This window comes from Cetorhinus maximus, chromosome 20 (assembly GCF_964194155.1).
Source record: "Cetorhinus maximus chromosome 20, sCetMax3.hap1.1, whole genome shotgun sequence".
Taxonomy (NCBI): Eukaryota; Metazoa; Chordata; class Chondrichthyes; order Lamniformes; family Cetorhinidae; genus Cetorhinus; species Cetorhinus maximus.
The window spans coordinates 23,438,414-23,453,715 of record NC_135898.1 but is presented as its reverse complement, the minus strand read 5'-3'; positions in this window follow the sequence as shown (position 1 = coordinate 23,453,715).

Below are 15,302 nucleotides of genomic sequence, written 5' to 3'. Positions count from 1 at the left end.
AGGAGTCAATGTAGGACAGCAGCACAGGGGTGATAGGGGCTCAGGTCTGGTGCAAATTGGGACATGGGCAGCAGAGTTTTGAATGACCTCAAGTTTATGGGAGCCAGCCAGGAGTGCCATGGAATAGTCACGTCTGGAGGTAGCAAAGGCATGGGTGAGGGTTTCAGCAGCAGCTGAGCTGCAGTGGGGCCAAGACGAGCAATGTCTTGGTTAATAAACAGTCTTAGTGATGGTACAGAAAGGTGGTCGGAAGCTCAACTTGGGGTTAAATGTGATATCAAGGTTCCAAACGTTTGGCCCAGTTTTACATGTCTTCCTTGCTAATTTAAGTCTTGGTGCTGTTTTGCACTGTGGCTCTAGGCTCCTTAGTAAATGGAACAAAACGGTGCAGCAAACATTAATTGATGTTCTTACTGACATTAGGCTGCATCCTTAATAATGTGCTTTTACAAATCTAAGTTGTGTGGTTCTTGTAACGGACACTGGTCACACCCCAGTACAGTCTGGACATCTAATCGTAGGAAAGAAACTGTCTTCAGGAGATAGTAACAGAAATTAATCTGGATATCGGGAATTTAAGTTCTGAGAATACAGTAAGAACTTGTTTCCTTTGGAAAAGTAAAGACTTTAAGATGACCTCATTGACATTTTCAAGGTTATGAAGACAATTCACCAAACTGACCCAACAGAATATTTATTCTGGTGAAGGTTTAATTCCCAGAGGAATAGGATTGTCAGATGTAACTTTTTCAGCCAAAGGATAATTGAGTTCTGGAATAAGTAACCAGGGAAAGATAATTCAATGCACAGTAGGTCACTCAGTCTAACATCAGTGATAGGAAAGCTACATAAAGAACATCGTCAAGGACAAAATTAACTTGTACTTGGAGAAGCATAGATTAATATGGGACAGATCTGTGAAAAGCAAATCGCAACTGACTATCCTAATTGAGTACTTTGTTGAAGTAATAGAGAGGGTCGATGAAGGTAGTATATTCAGATATTTATACGTGTATAAGGACTTTCAAAAGGCATTTGATGAAGTGCCGCATAACAGGCTTATTTGGAAAATAGAAGCTTATTAAAGGGACGGTGTTAGCCTGGGTATTAAATTGGGTAAGGGATAAGAGGAAGAGTGTATTGATGTAAAGGTCAATGAATGATTTCAAAAAGAAATTATATAGGCAATTGAGGGAAATAAACTTACTGGGCTATGGCTATGTATGAAACTGATTGGATAGCTCTACAAAAATGAACACGATGGGCTTAATGGCCTCTTTTTTTGTGCCATTTTGACTATAAATGGCTTGGACTTAGGTATAGGGGGTACAAATTTCAAAGCTTGTGAACACTACAAAATAGTAAGTATTGAGCATGACAGTAGCAAACTTCAGGAGGATGTGTACTAGTAAAATGGGCAGACGTGGCAGATGCAATTTAATGCGGATAAATGTGAAGTGATGCACTTTAGGAGGAACAACATGGAGAGGCAGTATAACCTAAATGGTACTATTTCGAGACAGATGCAAGAACAAGGACATGGGGGTGCACATTCACAAATCTTTGAAGGTGGCAAGTCAAGAAGGTTGAGGCAGGTTGAGAAGGCAATTAAGAATCATAAGGGATACCCGGCTTATAATCAAATTATGTACATTGAATAACAAAAGTCATGCTAAGGCAGTCATGCTATATTTTACAATTTCTGGTTAGGCCTTAGCCGGAGTATGGTGTGTCATTCTGGGCATGACACTTTAGGGAGGATGTCAAGGTCCTGGAGAGGGTACAGTAGAGTACAAAAGTACAGAAGTCTTGCTACAACTGTACAGGGCATTGGTGAAAGCGCACCTGGAGTACTGTGCACAGTTTTGGCCTCCTTACTTAAGCAAGGATATACTTGTATTGGAGGTAATTCAGAGCAGGGTCACTAGGTTGATTCTTGGGATGAAGGGGTTGTCTTATGAGGAAAGGTAGAACAGGTTGGGCCTATACTCATTGGAGTTTAGAAGAATGAGAGGTGATTTTATTGAAACATATAAGATTCTGTGGGGGCTTGACAGGATAGATGCGGAGAGGATGTTTCCCCTCGTGGGGAATCTAGAACAACGGGGCGCAGTTTCAAAATAAGGGGACTCCCATTTAAGATGAAGATGAGGAGGAATTTCTTCTCTCAAAGGGTTGTTAGTCTTTGGAACTGTCTTCCACAGGTGGCTGGGTCATTGAATATATTCAAGGCTGAGTTAGTCAGACTTTTGATCGATGAGGGAGTCAAGGGTTATGGGGGACAGGCAAGAAAATACTGTTAAGGCCACAATTAGATTATCCATGATCCTATTGAGTAGCGGAGCAGTATCAATGGTCTGAATGGTATACACCTCTTAATTCTTATGATATTAAGACTAGGGTAATACCAGGGATGATTAAGTTCAGTTATATGGAGATATTGGAGAAGCTGGAATTAAAACAGAAAACCATGAAAATACTCAGTAGGTGTGGAGAGAGAAACAGAGTTAACATTTTAGATCGTTTCAGCTTTGACAAAAGGTCATCAACCTCAAATGTTTGGGGCACTGGTGTAAGTCAGCGAGGACCAAGGATGATGAGTGAGCAGGATTTGGTGTGCGATATGGGCAGCAAAGATTTTGATAGCAGAGGCCTATAAAGAGGGGGGATGGCTAGGAGATCATTAGAAAGGTGGGAGTCCGGCAAAGATGAGAATGAGAAGTTCAGTAGCAACTGGGCTGAGGTCGAGGCAGATTCAGGTGAGGGAGGTAGAAGTAGGTGGTTTTGGTGATAGAGTTGTATTTTGGTTGAATCAGACTCAGATATTGTGGACAGTAATTCGAAGGAGAGGAGTAACACACCTGGTAAATAGGTGGAGTTGATCTATCAAAAATGGAGCGGCTGTATGGGCCTAATGGGCTTCTCATTCATTACTTGGGCATTTGCAGTCTCTGCTAGCCAACTGTCTAACTCAAAGTTACATGTAGAAGGTTTATTCCTGCAAATGTTTTTTATTCTTTCATGGGATGTGGGCATCACTGGCTAGGCCAGCACTTATTGCCCATCCCTAATTGCCCTTGAGAAGGTGCTGGTGAGCTTCCTTCTTGAACCGCTGCAGTCCATGTGTTGTAGGTACACCCATGGTTAGGAAGAGAGTTTCAGAATTTTGACCCAGCAACAGTGAAGGAACGCAGGTGTATTTCCAGGATGGTGTGTGGCTTGGAAGGGAACTTGCATGTGGTGGTGTTCCCATGCGTCTGCTGCCCTTGTCCTCCTAGATGATAGAGATCACGGGTTTGGAAGGTCCTGTCGAAGGAGCCTTGGCAAGTTGCTGCAGTGCATCTTGTAGATGGTACACACTGCTGCTACTGTGCATCGGTGGTGGAGGGAGTGAATGTTTAAGGTGGTGGTTGGGGTGCCGATCAAGTGGGCTGCTTTGTCCTGGATGGCATCAAGCTTCTTGAGTGTCGTTGGAGCTACATTCATCCAGGAAAGTGGAGTGTATTCCATCACACTCCTAGATGGTGGACAAACTTTGGAAGTCAAGAGGTGAGTTATTTTCTCCGCAGCATTCCCAGCCTCTGACCTGCTCTTGTAGCTGGTCCTGTTCATTCTGGTAATAACCAGGATGTTGATAGTGGAGGATTCACCAATGATAATGGCATTGAATGTCAAGGGTAGCTGGTTAGATTCTATCTTGTGGAGATGGTCATTGCCTGGCATTTATGTGGCGCAAATGTTATTTGCCACTTATCAGCCCAAACCTGAATGTTGTCCAGGTCCTGCTACATGTAGGCACAGACTGCTTTAGTCAATGGCTTTTTAACCAGAAATAATAAAGATAACTCATTCTAAATTTTTTGATTCATTTCTGGGATGTGAGTGTCACTGGCTAGGCCAGCATTTGTTGTCCATCCCTAACTGCCCTTGACAAGTTGATGGTGAGCCTTCTGCAGTCGATGTGGTGCGGGTACACTCACTGTTGTGTTAGGGACGGAGTGTCAGGATTTTGACCCAGCGTCAGTGAAGGAAAGGCGATATAGTTCTAAGTCAGGAACATGCTTGGTGGTGGCGTTCTCGTGCGGCTGACACCCTTGTTCTTCTAGGTGGCCGAGGTTGCATGTTTCGAAGGTGCTGTCGAAGGAGCCTTGGCAAGTTGCTGCAGTGTATCTTGTAGATAGTACACACTGCTGCCACTGTGCGCCAGTGGTAGAAACAGTGAACATTTAAGGTGGTAGATCTGGTGCCAATCAAGTAGGCTTCTTTGTCCTGGATGGTGTTGAGCTTTTTGAATGTTGTTGGAATTGCACTCATCCAGGCAAGTGGGGAGTATTCCATCACACTCCTGACTTGTGCCTTGTAGATGGTGGATAGGCTTTGGGGAGTCAGGAGGTGAGTTACTCTGTGTAGAATTCCCAGACTCTGACCTGCTCTTGTAGCCACAGTATTTATATGGCTAGTCCAGTTCAGTTTCTGGTCAATGGTAACTCCCAGGATGTTGATAGTGAGGAATTCAATGATGGTAATGCCATTGAATGTCAAGGGGAGATGGTTAGATTCTCTCTTGTTGGGATGGTCATTGCCTGACACTTGTATGGCACAAATGTCACTTGTTCTGCGGTTCTAGTGTGTTCAGATGTTTCTGTTTCATTTTGAACAGGCTGAACCTGCTGATATTTTCATGTGCAGCAGGTGGCGTGTTTCAGCCACTGGGAACATGAAGGCACATTTCAGCTGGCAACACTCTGTATAACAAGCTCTTCTGGCTTCAGTGTTCAGTATTGTATGCTCACCTCACCTTAATGGTACAGTCATGATGACTCAGTGGGCAATTACATAGAGACTAAGTCATACAGATCAATTTCCATTCCAAGTTGGTACTCAGTTCTCAGCTATGGTGGTGATAGGGGTTCCTGGGGTGGGAGATGGGGAAAATAAACTAGGACTCTCTCTCCTGGTCATCATACAGTGACGACTGTCTTCTGTATGAGGACCTCAGGTGAGAATATGAGGACTTGGTGGCGACACTCAGGGAAGATGCTGGCTTGGGCAGGATAGTGGAAAACGCTTATTGCCTGTGATATCTCAGTAGGGATTGGTGCCATCGCTTCTGACGTCCCTTGAAGGAGTGATCTTGCTGCATTTTCACTCCTTGCTGCTTGTGCTCCATAATGGTTTTGCCAGTGAGTGCAGAGCTTGTGAAACGAGTAGCCCTGAACTGAAAGCTGTACAATGTGATTAAGGCACTCCTGTGATGACCAGCCCCATCTTCCCAATGCTCTCCCCACTCCTTCCAAAGGCTGACTTTTGATGGGCTATTTTCACCCTCTGATGCCCTTACATCGCCTCAAGTTGTCATCCTCAGCCTGTATAGTGACTGTTGGTAGGTGCTTTCCTACAGGAGGAGATTGCTGTCAAACGTGTTTTCACTAAACATCCACCCCTTAGGCCAGCAGTATAAGGCTGGAATTAAAATGCGAACATTTGGTAAGACTGTAACATTCCTTTGTAAACCGCAGCATCATGTCAGGTTACGTGTGTGTGAGAGAGAAATTTTTTCAAAATTCAAAAGAGGTTGGAAGCATTTTTTAATGCAGGGGGTTGTTAGGGCATGGAGGGGGATCACGATATACCTTTATCCCATGCACAATGGAAGTAATGCAAACTGTATGCTGCCTGCTCATCTCCATGGTTACAACATGTAGCCCAGCATTAAACATGCTGGTTTGTGCGAGGCTAGCACCCAATTTTAAAGTTAGCCCACATTTCTTAAAGGCAGCATGCACCTCTTAAAGGGGAGGTGCATTCTGGCTGCAGCAGGTGCTGGAAGAGGCTGAGGAAGAGTCTCTGAGAAGGATGAAACCAGGGCAATGAAGCAGCAGACCAGAGAGGGGACTCTAAGGTTCGCAGATGCAGCACTGCAGGCCCTTAGAGCAGGAGCTAGAAAGGTGGAGAGAGTTTCTCTTTCCACAGGGGGCCTGGAGGCCTTACAGACAAGTACGTAGATGGCAGTGGGAGTAGATAACCACAGAGGTCAATGCTGGGAGTCTAGCCCTGAGGATCTGGATATAATATCGGAAAAAAGTTCAATGACCCAACACGAGTGGTTAAGGTCAGTAAATGCATCTTCAAATGGCACACAACTAGCCTTACACACTGCTCAATGCACCAAACCCCCATCTCTCATTGATCAGCAATCACTAGCAAACATGACTCATGCCTAACATTCATATGTCCCACCGCACCCTCATGCACTTACCACTGCTGCAAGCCTCATACCCATATCACACAGCTTCTAAATACTTTCAGCTATTCAAAACATCACCCAAACAGATTGCAACACATTCACTGACACTCCCTCTCTCTTGCAGGATAAGGTGGCCCATAACAGGAAGCAGCAGCAAAAGACTATCGGGGGATAGGCATGGCTGCATGTCCTCACTCCCTTGGAGGAGACGGTGTTCCACATTATTGGCGCGACTAGATTGTCACTGAAGCCATGGCAACTGGCGTTGTTGAAACTAAAATGATGACAATATGTTCCTACCTTCTCAGATCCCACTTCACCTTCATCCCACAATCATGTGTGATGTACAAGGTGTAAATGATATAACCATGCACCCTCTTGCTTCCCATCCATGAGAATATAAGGATATAAAAAATTGCAACAGTAGGCCATTCAGCCCTTCAAGCCTACTCCACCACTCAACAAGATCATGACTGATCTCGTACCTTAAATCAACTTCCTACGCTATCCCCATATCCCTCAAATCCTTTAGTACTCAAAAATCTATCAACCTCTGTCTTGAATATACTCAACAACGGAGCATCCACTACCCTCTGGGGTACAGAATTCCAAAGATTCACAACCCTTTGAGTGAAGACATTTCTCCTCATCTCAGTCTGAAATGATCACCCCTTATCCTGAGACTGTGCCCCGTCTTTTAGTTTCCCCAGCCAGGGAGAATATCCTCCCAGTATCTCCCCTGCTAAACCCCTCAAGAATTTAATCTGCTTCAATTAGATCACCTCTCATTCTTCTAAACTCCTGGGAATATAGGCCTAATCTACTCAATCTCTCTCCATAGGACAATTCCCTCATCCCAGGAGTCAGACGGTTGAACCTTCGTTGCACTCCCTCTATGGCAAGTATATCCTTCCTTAGTTAAGGAGACCAACACAGTACTCCAGCTGCGGTCCCACTAAAGCCTTGAAGGATTTTGAGGTGTAGAAATTGAGGGCCACAGTGACTTTGACAGGCACTGAAAGCACTGTCCTCATCCCACTCTGTGGCTACAGGTCTATTTCAAGGAGGTGGCACAGCTCTGTGATCACCTCCTTGCTGAAGTGCAGCCGCTGCAGACACTAGCTGAGGTTAAGGTAGGAGAATTGCTCCCCGAAGACCCTAGGTAAGGCTTCCTTCTCTCCAATCTGTGGGCAGCTTCACCTTTCTGCTGCCCTCTGCTCCATCTCCCTGTCACGCTGCAGTCAAAGAGGAAGTGCAACTATAGCCCCCATGACTGGGGAGCAAGTGGTGAATTCAGAGGCTTTTCAATCCACCCCTGCTCCTTCCAAAGGCCCAGCATCCATTCCCTTCTGACTGAAGGAACTGACGTTGACTCCCCCAACACCACATCGCGCTTCTGCAAACTCTGCAGCAGCAAAAAGCATAGTCAAAGGCAGCCCTCCTGAAAGGTGAATGGTGATGCCTTCAAATGGTGGGGGCCCCTGTTGAGCTGCACTTGTTTAAGGGAGGACTGGCAAAGTCACAGGTGGCAGCTCTCGAGAGCCAAATCAGAGTTGGTCGCTGACGGATGGCTTGATCTGCCCACTCCACATGCCATCGGCACACGGGCAGATAATCACATCATCACACAGTGACCAGCGCAGGCTGGGCCAGGAGTCATCAGGAGCAGAGCTCCTGCTATTTTACTCATCCTCTTCCCATAGCGCTTAAAACCAGCACTGCTGCTGAGTTAAATTTTGGTGGCCAGAATGCCTCACTGGTGCTGGAACCAGAACACACAATAGCTTCTAAAAAAAAAAGGACATGGATAAACAATTGTAAAAGAATAATAATTATTTTTTTCTTCATGGGAAAGGGAATAAGAACAAGTGGGGAGACTCTTGGCACCGGTATGACGGGCCCTTTGCGCTATTAGAATCCATGATTTCAAAGCATTACAAGCTGCACTTACAAAATTCATTTGGAAGCTCCACACCACGTCTGAACCTTAAAGCAGCTCGATAATAAAACTTGGAAATGTGTTAAGACATTCGCTGTCGGAACCAGCTTGTTCAAGGGGTGATGTTGGGGACAGACAAAGCGCAGGGTAGACACGGGGCAAAATTTAGTGAAAGGCAGCTGAAAGAATGTTATTTCTATCAGTTTGCGCGAGATTCCTGGTATCTAAGAGTAAAGATCTATAGTTGCATGGGAGCTGTATGTTAGAATGTTAGCACATGGGTGTTTTACACAATGTTCGAATGTTAAACTTCTGCTTAATTTTTGAGCCATATAAATGTTACTTATTTCAATCAGCTTCCCATTTTTGGTCTTCTCACTTGTGCTGAATGGTGAGACCAATGCGTGTCTTTGAGAGGGATGCTGCCATTATGCTTTCTGCCTGTGACAATCCACCCACTCTGATCCCCGGGGCGGGCTGGCAGACAGGCGGGACTGTAAAATTGGGCGCATTGGCAGGGATGCTGTTCCCAGAGTCTACCCAAACTGTAACGTTACACAAGGCAGGGAGGCGGCGGGGGGGGACAGGGGGGGCACCTCCCTGTGGGCCAATTAATCAGCCACTTTTCCTGCTCCCTCCACAAATTCTCCCATGGTAGGCAGAGGTGGGGGGTGGGGGTGTGGGGGTACCTTCTTTGCTGGCACCTTGGCCTGTCAGCGATATCTTCCCCACTGCATTTCCCTTGCCATGTGGGCTGTCCACCCCAACATCCCCCAACCCCTTCACCCAAGTCTTTGCTGGGGCCTGGTCAGCCTTGTCCCGGCGATAAGCCCCTCACTTACCTCCTCCCCACCACTTATCTCAGTGTCCGACGCCAGCAACAATCGCTGTTGGGGTTGGGTGTAGTCCCAGCCATGGCCGCCGCTTCAGGATACAATTTAATTCCATTTTAAATTTCAAACCAAAATACTCAAGTCCAAAACAGGAAATTTAACTTAAACAAAGACAATTACATAGGTATGAGGGAAGATTTGGCTAAGGGTAATTGAATAAATAAATTTAAAGATATGGCAGTAAATAAACAGTGGGAAACTGTTATGGACAGGAGGGGGTTTAATTTAAACAGCCTTGATTTCTCCTCTCACCACCCATCCATAAACGGAAAGGTGTTTTGGATTTGCTTCTCTAGCGGCATATTTCCCAACCTCTCGGTTTTGATGTGATCCAATTTCTGTTAATAACCCCACAGCAAACTTGAGATAGAATGAACTCAGAGGGTTAGTTTATTTGCACACACTCAAAATGTGGAAAGGGGGTCACTACGTAGCCCCCTGTGCATTCATACAATAAAAGAGGGATAGAGAAAGAAAGATTTACAGGGCAAAGACCACAGGGAAAAGAATAATTAAAGTCCAGAATCCAAGTCTAATGGTGAATTCCTCCATAGAGGTCGGCAGGCTGAACTGATGCTGGATAATTCACTTTTCCAGTAGAGTTGACTTCCACGATGAGATAGGCACACAGAGATGAATCAGTCTTGTAGGCGATGGTATAGAAGTTCCAGAGGTGTAGATGGGGTCAGGCATTCAAACCTGGACAGAGCCCCTTTTCTTTGCTGCTCCTTGGTAGATGGGTAGATGGCAGCCTGAGCTTTGCAGCTCTACAAGATAATATTACAGGTTCTGTTAGCGGGGGAGGGGTGGGGGGGGTCATGTCACATGACTCCCAGTTCTCCACACCACTTGTGACAAATGATGTGTATTCTTCCTCTGGGTCTTCGAGATTGTTAATTGTCCAGGCATTAAGAATTTGAAAGGAAGGTTGCGGGGTTCTTTGTCCTAGCAGACTCGTAAACTCCGGCTGGCTAGCCTGGGTTCTGAAATTCAAATGGCCTTTGTATAGTTACCTTTGAAGTTGGTCCCTACACCCACAGGAGACGTTAGCGTCTCTTCAGAGATAACGAGGCGTAAGTTTCTGTGATACTGCGAAATAACCCCTTTTGTTCAGGGTCCCAGTCAGACATAGCTTCAGCCATTTTAAAAAGGTGTTTTTCAAGTTTTTTTAAATTTTAGAAATTACCTATGAGGATATATATATTATATATATATATATTTACAAATGAAATAAAAATATAGTGTGAGATCTTAGCCTCATTACAGAAACATTTAAGGAAGTGGTTCAAAATGTTCAACGACAATACATTCCATCAAAAAACATAAACACAGCAAGGAAGATCCATCTATGGCACACTAGGGATGTTAAGGATAGTATTAGATTAAAAGAGGAGTTTCATAGTGTTGCAAAGAATACTGGTAAGCCTGAAGGTTTTGGAATGTCTTAGAAACCAATAAAGGGCAACAAATAGTTAATAAAAAAGGAAAATAATAGAATGTAAGAGGAAATTAGCCAGGAATATAAAAACAGATTGAAACAGCTTTTACAAGTTTACAAATGGAGGAGAGTAGCTCAAGTAAACATTGGTCCCTTAGAGGCAGAGACAGGAGAAATTATTATGGGGAATGAGGAAATGGCAGAGACATTGAACAAATACTTTCTATCTTCCTTCACAGTAGAAGACAAAAATTACATATGAGGAATAGGGAGTAATCAAGAGGCTAACAAGAGTGAGGAACTTAATATAAGCAGAGAAAAGGTGTTGGAGAAACTTAAGGGAATAAAAAGCTAACTTGACCTACATCCAAGGGTTCTAAAAGAGAGCTGCAGAGAGAGTTGATGCACTGGTTATGATTTTCCAAAATTCCCTAGCTTCTAGAACGCTATAGCAGATTGGAAGTTGGCAAATGTAATACCCCTATTCAAGAAAGGAGGGAGAGAGAAACGGCAAACTATTGGCCAATTAGGTGGAACCTAATATCAATGCAGTCATAACAATGAATTTAGAAAAGCACAGTATGATTAGAATAAGTCAACATGGTTTTACAAAACATGGTTTTATCCTGTTTGGCAAACTTATTAGAGTTTTTTGAGGATGTAACTATTAGCTAAAGGGGAACCAGTAGATGCAGTATATTTGGATTTCCATAAGGCATTTGAAAAAGTGCCACACAAGAGCTTAATATGCAACGTAAGGGCTTATAGAGTTGGAGGTTAGCATGAATAGAGGATTGGTTAATGGGCAGGAAGCAAAGAGTTGGGATAAACAGGGTGTTTTCAAGTTACCGTTTAGAAGTTTCACTCCTTTTAAAATATATTCTATTTGTCTATTCTTACTGTCTCTTCAAGACTATTCCTAGGAGGAGGGGGAGCAACATGATGCAGCCAAGCTACCAGCAGCGGTGGACATTGCTGTCCGAGATGCCCAGAATGCCCTCACTATTGCAAGGTTCAGTTAGATTTCACCATTCACCCACATGCAAAAGCCACTTCCCCCTTACTTAACTCAACACCAAGCAGTCATGTAAACAATCAAACATTGCACAATGTGCCTTGGCGTGACGATAAATTTGTTCACTTCTGTGTGGTGCAACCCCCGTGGTTTCAGCAGAGGCAGGGAGCTCAGATCCCTGCGCCAACTGCTCAGACTTCTGCATGTCAGACCCCGTGAAGGACTGCTCCAGCTGCATCCGCGCAGGGGCAGACTTGGCCATCAGGGCACAAGGCACCATGTGAGGTACTAACTCTGGGTGTGGGTTGATGGGGGGGGTGCAACGGGTTAGAAGTGGGCCATTCCCTCCCTCCTCCCTTTCTCCCTCATTCCTGTCGTGGCAACCCATACTTCCTTGCTAGCAATGAGATGGGGAGCACCTTGCTGCAGATCAGTGGGGTACTGAACGGCCAAGGCTAAGGTTTCCTGAATCTTGTTTAAGGTGGCATTGTATAGTGTGCATGTTATTGGTGAGGGCTGCATGCACTGGTTTGGTTGTTGGGTTTGGTGCTTCATGCAAGTGGCCACTCTCCATCGAAGAAGACATTGTTGCAAAGGCCTGAGATATCATGCCAATTATGTCTGAGACACGCTTCTCCAACTTCTCTGCAATATATAGTATATAGTGTAGATCGCACATTCTTCACTGCAGTCTAGAAGTATCGTCTTCATTGATAGGCAGCTGAGCAGAGCTTTGAGTGTCCAGTGCCCTCTTATGCGGACTCTCTACTGCTGATCCAATCTCCATTACCTGCTCTTGCTCACTTGTGATGCAGGAGTCCCCAGGTAAAAACCCAACTCTCCTCCTTACTGGTCCCATTGAAGTGTGAGTATCTGAGGGGCTGCATGGCCTGCCTGAGTCCCGTGACGGTGCATCCTCAGAATGACCTCCTGTGAGGATTTGTCATCATCCTCTGGCACTGACTCCCTGTGAGATGCTTGATAGCCCTGAGGGAGATTAAAGAAATGAATTAGAGTGGTCAAGGTAAGGGTGTTTGAATTTTTGCACGTGATCATGTTTCACTCACTGCTGACATCAAGTCACCATGAGTGAGCATTGCAGAAGTGTAGAAAATGTACAGCACAGAGACCATTCAGCCCATCAGCAACTTTAAGTCCAGCCCTTACAAGCCAGAAGGCCCAGGTCTAATCTCTGGTCTGTGCTGAGGCACCAGGAGAGGCATTACAATTGGCACAGCCCCCCAGCCAGTGTTCTCACTCCTGACCCTCTATCCAATAGCCTCTGCTTGACAGTGCCTATATGGATGTTGATTGAGCAAAAGCCACTTAAGCGAGCACAGAGTTTGGCGGCCATGATGTCATAAGCCAGTTGCGAATTAGCACCCGGCAAAGCCGGGTAAAAAAAAAAGGAGTGGCCAAAATCAGAGAGAAGCACAAATGGCAAGCAGGAAACCTTTCAAAGTTCCACATGCTCCACTTTTCTTGGCCAAGTGACTCTAATCTTTCCTGACATTGTTCCAGTGGGATTGTGCTAACTCCACTATTTCCTTAAATGAGGTACACAACAGGATGTGATAGGATCAGCTACTAATGGAATAATTGCATCAGAATGTCTTTATGCTTTTTTCACCTTAAGGAAAATAGATGCAGAGATGTACGATGGAGTCTTTCTGCTATAAAGGAGTGTGGGCAGCCTTCTCACCACAGACTTATCCAAACTCTGTTTTCTGAATGTGCAACGACTAACGCAGCATCTGTAAAACAAACCAAAAAAAGTTTTGATACAGGCAAATTGGGAAACAGGGCGCAGGGCCAAGGCAGCTGAATTCTGTCACAAATGGTGTGGCTAACAGTGGGGATGTGCAAAAGGCAAGAGTTGGAGGAATTGAAAATGATTGGGAGGCTGCAAGAGTTTACAGAGGTCAAGATTGAAGATTTGAAGACAAGACACAGAATTATAAACATTGGGGGAACAAAAAGCGGGTCAGTATGGACAGGGGTGATGGGTGTGGAGAATACATCCAACAGATCAACTGGCCTAAAATAAAAACAGAAAATGCTGGAAAAACTCAACAGGTCCGGCAGCATCTGTGGAGAGAGAAACAGAGTTAATGTTTCGAATCCGTATGATTCTTCTTCAGAGATAAAGAGGGCTAAGATCAACTGGCCATTCAGCTACTTGCTATTTGAGGGATATTTCTGGATGTAAATCAGTATCTGCATTTAACCATTTAAGAACAGTGACTATCCTTCTAAAGCAACTCACTGGGTGTGAAACCAGTGCTTTACTTGACCTGGATGTGTGTGATGGGACAGTGTAGAAGGAGTTTAACTCTTCCAGTAATAAAAACAGAAAATACTGGAAGTAATTAGTGGAAAAGGTGGCATCTGTGGTGATGGAAACAGTTTTTGTTCCAGGTCAGTGACCTTGCATCAGAATTGAAACCTTAACTCTTTCTTTCTCCACAGATGCTGCCTGACCCATTGAATATTTCCAGCATTTTCTGTTTTTATTTGCAGCATCTGCAGTATTTTGCTTTAGCTTTACTTCTGCGTTGTGCTCCTGGCTGAATTCCGATCTTTCACCCTTCAAAAATTAAGCTTATCCAAATCGCTGCTGCCTGTGTCCTAACTTGCGCCAAAATGCATTCTCCCATCACCTTGTGCTCGCTGACCTACACTGGCTGCGGTCAAGCAACACCTTAATTTTAAAATTCTCATCCTTGTTTTCAAATCCTTCCATGATCTCTCCCTTCCCTTTCTCTGTGACCTCCACGAGCCCTAAAACACTCTGATGTCTCTTCATGCTTCCATTTCTGCTGTCTAGTGCATTCTCAATTTCCTACATCCACAATTGGTGGCTGTGGCTTCAGCTATGCAGCCCTAGCCTTTGGAATTCCCTCCCTCAACCTCTGCATCTTAGTACATCTTTCTGCCCTGCTAAGAAGCTCCTTAAACCTCATTGACGAAGCTTTTAGCCATTTACCCAAATATCTCCTCATATGTTCACGTATGAAATTTTATGTCATTCTGCACCCTGTGAAACACCAAAGGATGTTTTGGGAGTGTTTGATGGGGACAGTGTAGTCAGAGCTTTACTTTGTATCTAACTCTGTGCTGTACCTGTCCTTGGAGTGTTTGATGAGGACAGTGTAGAGTGAGCTTTACTCTGTACCTATTCTCATGCTGTACCTGCCCTGGGAGTGTTTGATGGGGACAGTGTAGTCGGAGCTTTACTCTGTATCTAATCCCGTGCTGTACCTGCCCTGGGAGTGTTTGACGGGACAGTGTAGATGGAGCTTTACTCTATCTAACCCCGTTCTGTACCTGCCCTGGAAGTATTTGGTGAGACAGTATAGATGGAGCTTTACACTGTATCTAACCCCGTGCTGTACCTGTCCTGGGAGTGTTTGATGGGGACAGTGTAGAGAGAGCTTTACTCTGTATCTAACCCTGTGCTGTTCCTGCCCTGGAAGTGTTTGGTGAGACAGTATAGAGGGAACTTTACTCTGTATCTATCCCCATACTGTACCTATCCTGGGAGTGTTTGATGAGACAGTTTAGAGGGAGCTTTACTCTGTATCTAACCATTCTGTACCAAGGAATGCCTGTTAAAATTAAATGAAAACAAGCTCCATTTCCAACATTCATATCCTTCAGTGCGATGAGCATGCAATTCACAAAAACAAATCTTCCCATGGGAGATAGCAATCAAGTTTTACTTCAGGGGCTCCATTGATATCTAGCTGGTTAAAGGCAGTGAGCTGTAT